Consider the following 6,918-nt stretch of genomic DNA (forward strand, 5'->3'; position numbering starts at 1 on the left):
GTACACGGCGAGTGGCCAATACTCGTCTGGTGAGGGCGGTTCGGGCATCGGGCAACAAGAGTTTGCCTCGCAGGAGGAGGAGACCCCGGCAGACGATGCCGGGGGGTCCTACCGGGGGCGCCGTCGGCCGCAAGGGAGAAATGCGGCGAAGGCGGCCAGAGGGAGGAGGGGCCGAGTCGAATCAAGCCAGGCGAGCTCGTGCTCGGGCTCGGGCTCAGGGGACCCTCAAACTCCCTTATGTCCATGTACATGACCGCCACAATGGCGGACACTTCCCGCTTTACGCCCACCCAATACGAAGCCTGGCTTAACGGAGTCCGGTTTATGGCGGCACAACTTGGTATCCCACCTCCAAGTGGCCTCAGGGCACCTCCACCGCCTTCGGGGGATGATTCACCGGCGGAGTAGTTTTTTTTATTTTCTATAAAATTGTATTTTAAATTATGTCATTTTTATTTTTTTAGGATTTTAATTATGTCTTTTTTTTTTTGAATTTTAAGTTGTATTTTTATTTTATGTTGTAATGTTATTTTATTTTTAATGAAGTGTGTTTTTTATTAATTGAATTTGGTGGAAAAAAAAATAAAAAAATGAAATTGAATGAATAGTAATTTAAGGGACGGTTTAAGGGACGGTTAAGGGACGGAGGGTTGCAGGTTCCGTCCCTTAGTTAAGGGATGGAGTAAAAAAGTACAGTGGGGCCCGAAAATAGTGTTTTAAGGGACGGTTAAGGGACGGTACAGTGTCAGCGTTGTGGATGGCCTAAAACTATCGTAAAACGCACACCTCCTTTAAATGGAATTTGTTGCATTATACTCCACATATGATAGGCATTTTCACAAAATTTCTAAAATCATGACTTATATTTAATACTCTCTCCGTTCTGCCATAGTTGAGACGTTTATTTTTGGCATGAGGTTTAAGAAAAAATGCTTATTGTATTAAATGAAGGGAGAGAAAAGTAAGAGAGATGAAAAAGTTGAAAGAATAAAGTAGTAAAGTTAATAAAATAGAGATAATAAAGTATGAAAGAGAATAAAATAGGAAAGAAAAAATAAATTATTTATTACTATATATAGAAATGACTCAACTATGAAGAAATTTTTTAAAATAGAAAAATGACTCAAGTCGGAAGAGAGAGTATAATTTAGTACGTTTCTCCAACTTAAAATATTATTTTACCCATTTTTCAAATAACAATTATTCAGTTGATTAATCGACCAAGTAGGCTACTCAAGATACATCTATTTCAAAACTAACAGAAAATAAAATTCCTATATATGCATGCACTGTTGTAAACATCAAAATAAAATTTATTTTTGAGATCATTCTCCAGTGGTGAAAAGAATGGATCAAAGTTATTGGGCTTATATTATAAACACATCTACTTATTACCCACAAATATTGGATAATACAAGCCCAATTATATAAACTGTGTATTGATCATCTTGAGGATGTAATACGCTTTGCACCTAGCACATTAGTCAGTAATATATACTGTATAGTTAATCATATTGTTTATATATTGTAAATTTGAAAAATACTTTCAGAGTCATTAATTACTTAATTGGCTTAAATATAAAAAAATGTTTTGTTTTAAAAATTTACAAAGTAAAAAGGTACAACTAGTATCAGTACACAATATTATCTTTGGGCCGGGCTTAAAAATAAACTTTTATAGAGACATGAAAAAGAAGTCTGTATATATTGACTATTGTTTGAAGACAATGTTATCGACTATCTCAATATATATACAAATAATTTTATCTTGATTTAATCTTGTTATCTTTGATTAAATTTTTTAATAACTAAATTAATCGAGATGGCTTAGCGCCGGGACTTAGGTCTAACACACTAGTCTATGTGATAATATATTACTTCTTGTTACTACGATAACCTCGTAAACTTGTGGGTTACACCTAGTGCTACAATAAGGCCCAGTAAAGTTTATTTTTTTTGTTCAAAGTGTAGTGTTTAATTAAAATGGTTATTGTGACATAAAAGCTTGCTTGTTTAGTAATTAGTACTATTGAAAGTTAAGGTTGCATCTTGCACGTAAATATGGTGACTATTACTTTAAAATTGATGCTTCATTCAACCAAAGATATTATCCTTATGAATAGCATATCATAATTAAGATTCCCAGTTTTTTGCACGGAAATATGGAGATTTATTGAAGTACTGACCCTAATATTTACTTCTCATCTTCAATAAATCAATATTTTAGCCCATTCTAACATTAAACACAGTAAAACTTTCTCACTGCTAAATAAATACACTACACATATGATAATTTACGTTTTGTGCACGCATGAGACAGTTGATAAGATTGATTTCAAACTTATTTTATTGAAATTGATCAAAATTTGACCAAATTTTGTTTAGCCGTTCCATGTCCTTACTTGAATTTGGTATATAGCACAGTCGTAGGAATTCAAATATAACATTGGGTGTTGCAGAGTTAAGATCTTTAATTTACAATTTAGTCATAATCTCAAGATAGAAAACATTGAAATAAGAACCTTGATCTAAGCTATGTAGCTGGGTGGAAAAATGATACAATTGAGGCCTAATGAATGGAATTTCTTGGAATGTTAGGTGCAAATAATTTGTCTTCTATGGAAGTAGATATTGGCAAATGGCAATGGATTCTTAGCATCTGATGTGATAGATGGAAAACAGATTTGGAATATAAGAAAACATGACATGAACACTTTTGTTTATATATGGGGAAAGAATTGTTGGGAAGGAGAATAATTTTGGTATTCAATGTTGTGTTAATAGCGCCAAAAGTTTGTGAAGTATCGTTGATTATTAGTATTAATTATTCTTGCCCAATCCATTTGTATTGCATGCATTTGGAGTACATAACAATTCCTTTTACAGTCCAACAACTACTTGTTTGATCTATCAACTGACATTCTTTCCAGAATAAAAGCTGATAACAAATTGGACAAATTTTAGACATGGATGTATGTGGATGCTGTAGAAATCATGGCGCAAATCATGAAATAAAATATGCCCGGTCAATGGATTTTGACCAAATAATAAAAGTGACGAGACATCTAATTTTGTTAAATTAAATGATATAGCGTCGATCTACATTTTACGTAGATAAATGTAGTATATTCACATTCTCAAATCCGATTTCCGGTGAGTGAGAAATAATGAATTAAAGTTGGGCATAATTAGCTTTTAATTAAAATTGGAGTTTGAGCTAAGGGAATAATTAACTAGTGTTAATTATCCCACATAGGAGAAGTGACACATCTTTTAATGTGCTTAAATTAAGTGAATTTATGTTACTTAATAATTATAGTGGACCAAGACGTGTGAAAGAGCCCACAAGCGCGCGCCGCCGCCGCCGCCCACCCTAGCCCGTGCTCGCGGGCCTCGGGCTCGGTCTTGGATCTTGGCAATTGGCAATTGGTCTTTGGGCTCGGGTCTAGACCCGTAGTAATCTTTTTAGACCACTGCTGAGTCAGCAATCCAAGTGGCTTGACACATCGTCAAGCGTGGCACAGTCAAAGCTGCCACGTGAGAAATCCACACGCTCCACACGCAAAAGGCACACTCCTGCCACAAGCTTGTAACCGCCGACGGTTACGAATGCGTCATGATGAGCCTTCATGGCTTGGTTGACCCTGTATGGTGGCTTGGCCTATAAATAGGCTAGCCATTCCACTGCATTTCACACACTGAATATCCATCACAAGCATACTTCCTCTCTGCATAGTCTTTTCGAAGCTCTGCCCTCTTCCTCTTCCAGTTCGCCGGAGCTCGTTCCAACTGCGGTGTTGCAACGAACGAGGCGTAGCCGTTTTATCTTTGGGGACGACGCGCCAAAACTGAGAACACTACCGGGGCTTATCTCGAAACTTAATCCTTTGCTGGAAATGTCGGCCAACGTCAACACCACCGCTGCCACCACTCCGGCCACCGGCGCATCCACTGTCCCGGACATCCGCAAGAACCTAGTGTCAGGATTAATACTAGTTAATAAGGAGTTTAAACTTGTATTTGAGTCTGATAGATTTGCATTGTACAAGTTTGGAAAGTCACTCGGAAAATGTTATGTAACCGATGGACTTTCAAGCTTAGTGTGGCAACTCGAAGTGTTGCAAAGCCGTTGGCTAATAACAATAAAGCATCTACTTCCTCTTACTTGACTGAGTGTTCAAATTTGTGGCATTGTAGATTGAGACATGTAAATTCAAAAGCCATTAAAAGATTAGTGAATTTAGATTTACTAAAGGCTAATAAAGTGGATACCCAAGATAAATGTGAAATCTGTCTTGAAGCAAAAATGACTAAGTTGTCGTTTCACTCGGTTAAACGAAGCACAAAACCCCTTGAATTAATTCACACGGACGTATGTGATTTAAAGATGGTGCAAACTAGAGGTGGTAAAAAGTACTTTATCACTTTCATAGATGATTGCACAAGGTATTGCTACATTTATCTTTTAAGAAGTAAAGATGAAGCAATAAAAGCGTTCGAAAATGATCTTCACCAAGTCGATGATGGTTTTCTCTTTATCTCTTATCTACCTCACGAGTGGAAGACTGATGTCCTTTCCGGCCCACATCGATGATGGTTTCTCTTGCATTGCCTACCCACGTGATGGAAGACCGATGTCCTTTCCGGCCCACACGTGAAGGGGCGTGTTAAATTCTATAAATTCTGTCCCACATCGACTTGGTGAAGATCCCATCTAATCTATATAAGTGTGGATGATCCTATCTAATCTATATAAGTGTGGATAACCCTCCTCCTTATGAGGCCATATAAGTGTGGATAACCCTCCCCTTATGAGGCCTTTTAAGGGGTGAGTGGCCCATTTCTAATACTTTCCCTAGTCCTACTTGATGAACTATGCACAGGAAGGGAACATTTGGTGCTAAATTGTCTTTTGGGAAATGAAACATTACTCTGTTTTGAAGCAGAGTGAGAGCATTTTCCATTCTCTTTATGCAATGCGCACTTGCAGTCTCGATGATATGGTCTCCACTCAATGTCCGTGTCACACATTGATAGGTTTCCTTCAAACACACACCGAGCCATCATCTCTGTTGCTGCACTCGACATCCTTTTTTTTTCTCGATCTTAAGTTGTAGAGAGGGAGATCCAACTGCGAGAAATGGCTATGGTCTTTTAATGTGCACATAGGTGGAGCAATGCGGCGAGGCAGGCGGGTGGGTGAGCGCGGGGGTGGAGCAGCGAAGAAGACATCGACGACGGCGTGTTTAGGTGGGGCAGTGGCGGTAGTCAACCACCGTATGCAGCGGCGGCCACCATCGCCAGCAGCAACGGCAGAATGACTGACGGTGTTGAGGTGGGGGTCGAGTTTGCGGGGACGAAGAAGAGGTAGGCGACGACGACCGGCGAGTACAGGCAGCAGCGTTAGCTGGGGAATCAGAATGGAGGTAGAAGCCAAGAGCGAAATATATCCGAAAGAGAGAGATAACTAGAGTGGTTGCGAGAAATAAGATATTGAGAGAGAAGGATCGTCGGAGGAGGAGGCGTGGCGGGTAAAGGCAGAGACTGCGACAGGTTTAGAGAGAGGGAAGATCATCTCTCTCCAAAAGGTTGGGAATTGTGATGAAAAAAGATGAAGATAACTAGGTTGAGTATTTATATTTTGGGCCGGTGATTTATATTTCTCTTGGGCTGAAACCAATGCAAGAATTCAATTACAAAATTAATTAAAGAGTGTTTTCTTAAATTTTCGTAGTACTACTCTAAAATTTTATGTATGAATATGAGACTCAAATCGTGTTTCTTTTAATTGTTAAAAGATTTAAAAGAATTATATGCATTTTATATTACTGATTGTGATGAATTTTGAATATGGGATAATTTGAAAATCATATATAAAATAAAATAGATTCATTTCATTGGATTTTGAAATGAAATTTAAGTAAATATTTTAATTTTTACATAAATCAATAATATTAAAATTTTTCTAATATTGTAGAGAAATAACTTTATTCTATCATCGGCTTTATACTCTTCATCTATATGTTTTGAATATTTTAATCTTAATGAAATAAGTAATTACTCCCTCCGTCCACTAAAAATATGACGCATTGTGAATGGCACGGGTTATACACATGAGAGATAAATCATAAATGTTTTAAGTTGTGAGGTGCTATTCATCTAAATCTATATACCTTTTGTAGGACAAATTAAGAACGTGAATAATCATAAAATCGAACAATCTATAACCCTAATGGAGCTTATAAGAAAATTGAAAATCACAAGGTTTTGAATTATATTTATAATTCAATTCATATCAAATGAACTATATCTGTATGTGAAACTGCTGAAAATGACTCTAAATTGAAGCAAATTTTTTTATATAAATTTAAATTAATATAATGCCATTCATGTATTTTTTTATGAAAACTCTCCTTTTATATATGTATAAATAAATACATAGATAGATATAAATTATTAATGTACCAATTTATCATTAAATGGAAATTTGTGAAAAACAGAGTTCTGGTCTATTATTATTATTGTTGTTGTTGTTGTTGGGCGTGATAAAAAAGAGAAAAGAGAAATCCTAATTAAAGAAGAAGAAGCCCTAGAAAATTATCAATCCTTATTTCTCATCGCATTTACGTATACTCCCTTCTCCCTCACGCCTGAACCCACCGCCAGACTTCTCCAACGCCGGCAGCAGCCCGCCGAGTATCTTCCCTATATAATTTTTTTCAAAACTTGTCTTTTATCTATTGATAGATGATATGAAGAGTTAATAGACAAATCTTACCAGTCTTCAGTCATAGACAGTTGTATGTTGCTATATCTAGAGTTACGAGTCGTGGAGGTCTCAAGATTTTAGTTTGTGGAGATGAAGATGATAATAGAAGCGATGCTACTGTTAATGTTGTTTACAAAGAAGTTTTTCAA

This window comes from Salvia splendens, chromosome 6, assembly GCF_004379255.2.
Source record: "Salvia splendens isolate huo1 chromosome 6, SspV2, whole genome shotgun sequence".
Lineage (NCBI taxonomy): Eukaryota > Viridiplantae > Streptophyta > Magnoliopsida > Lamiales > Lamiaceae > Salvia > Salvia splendens.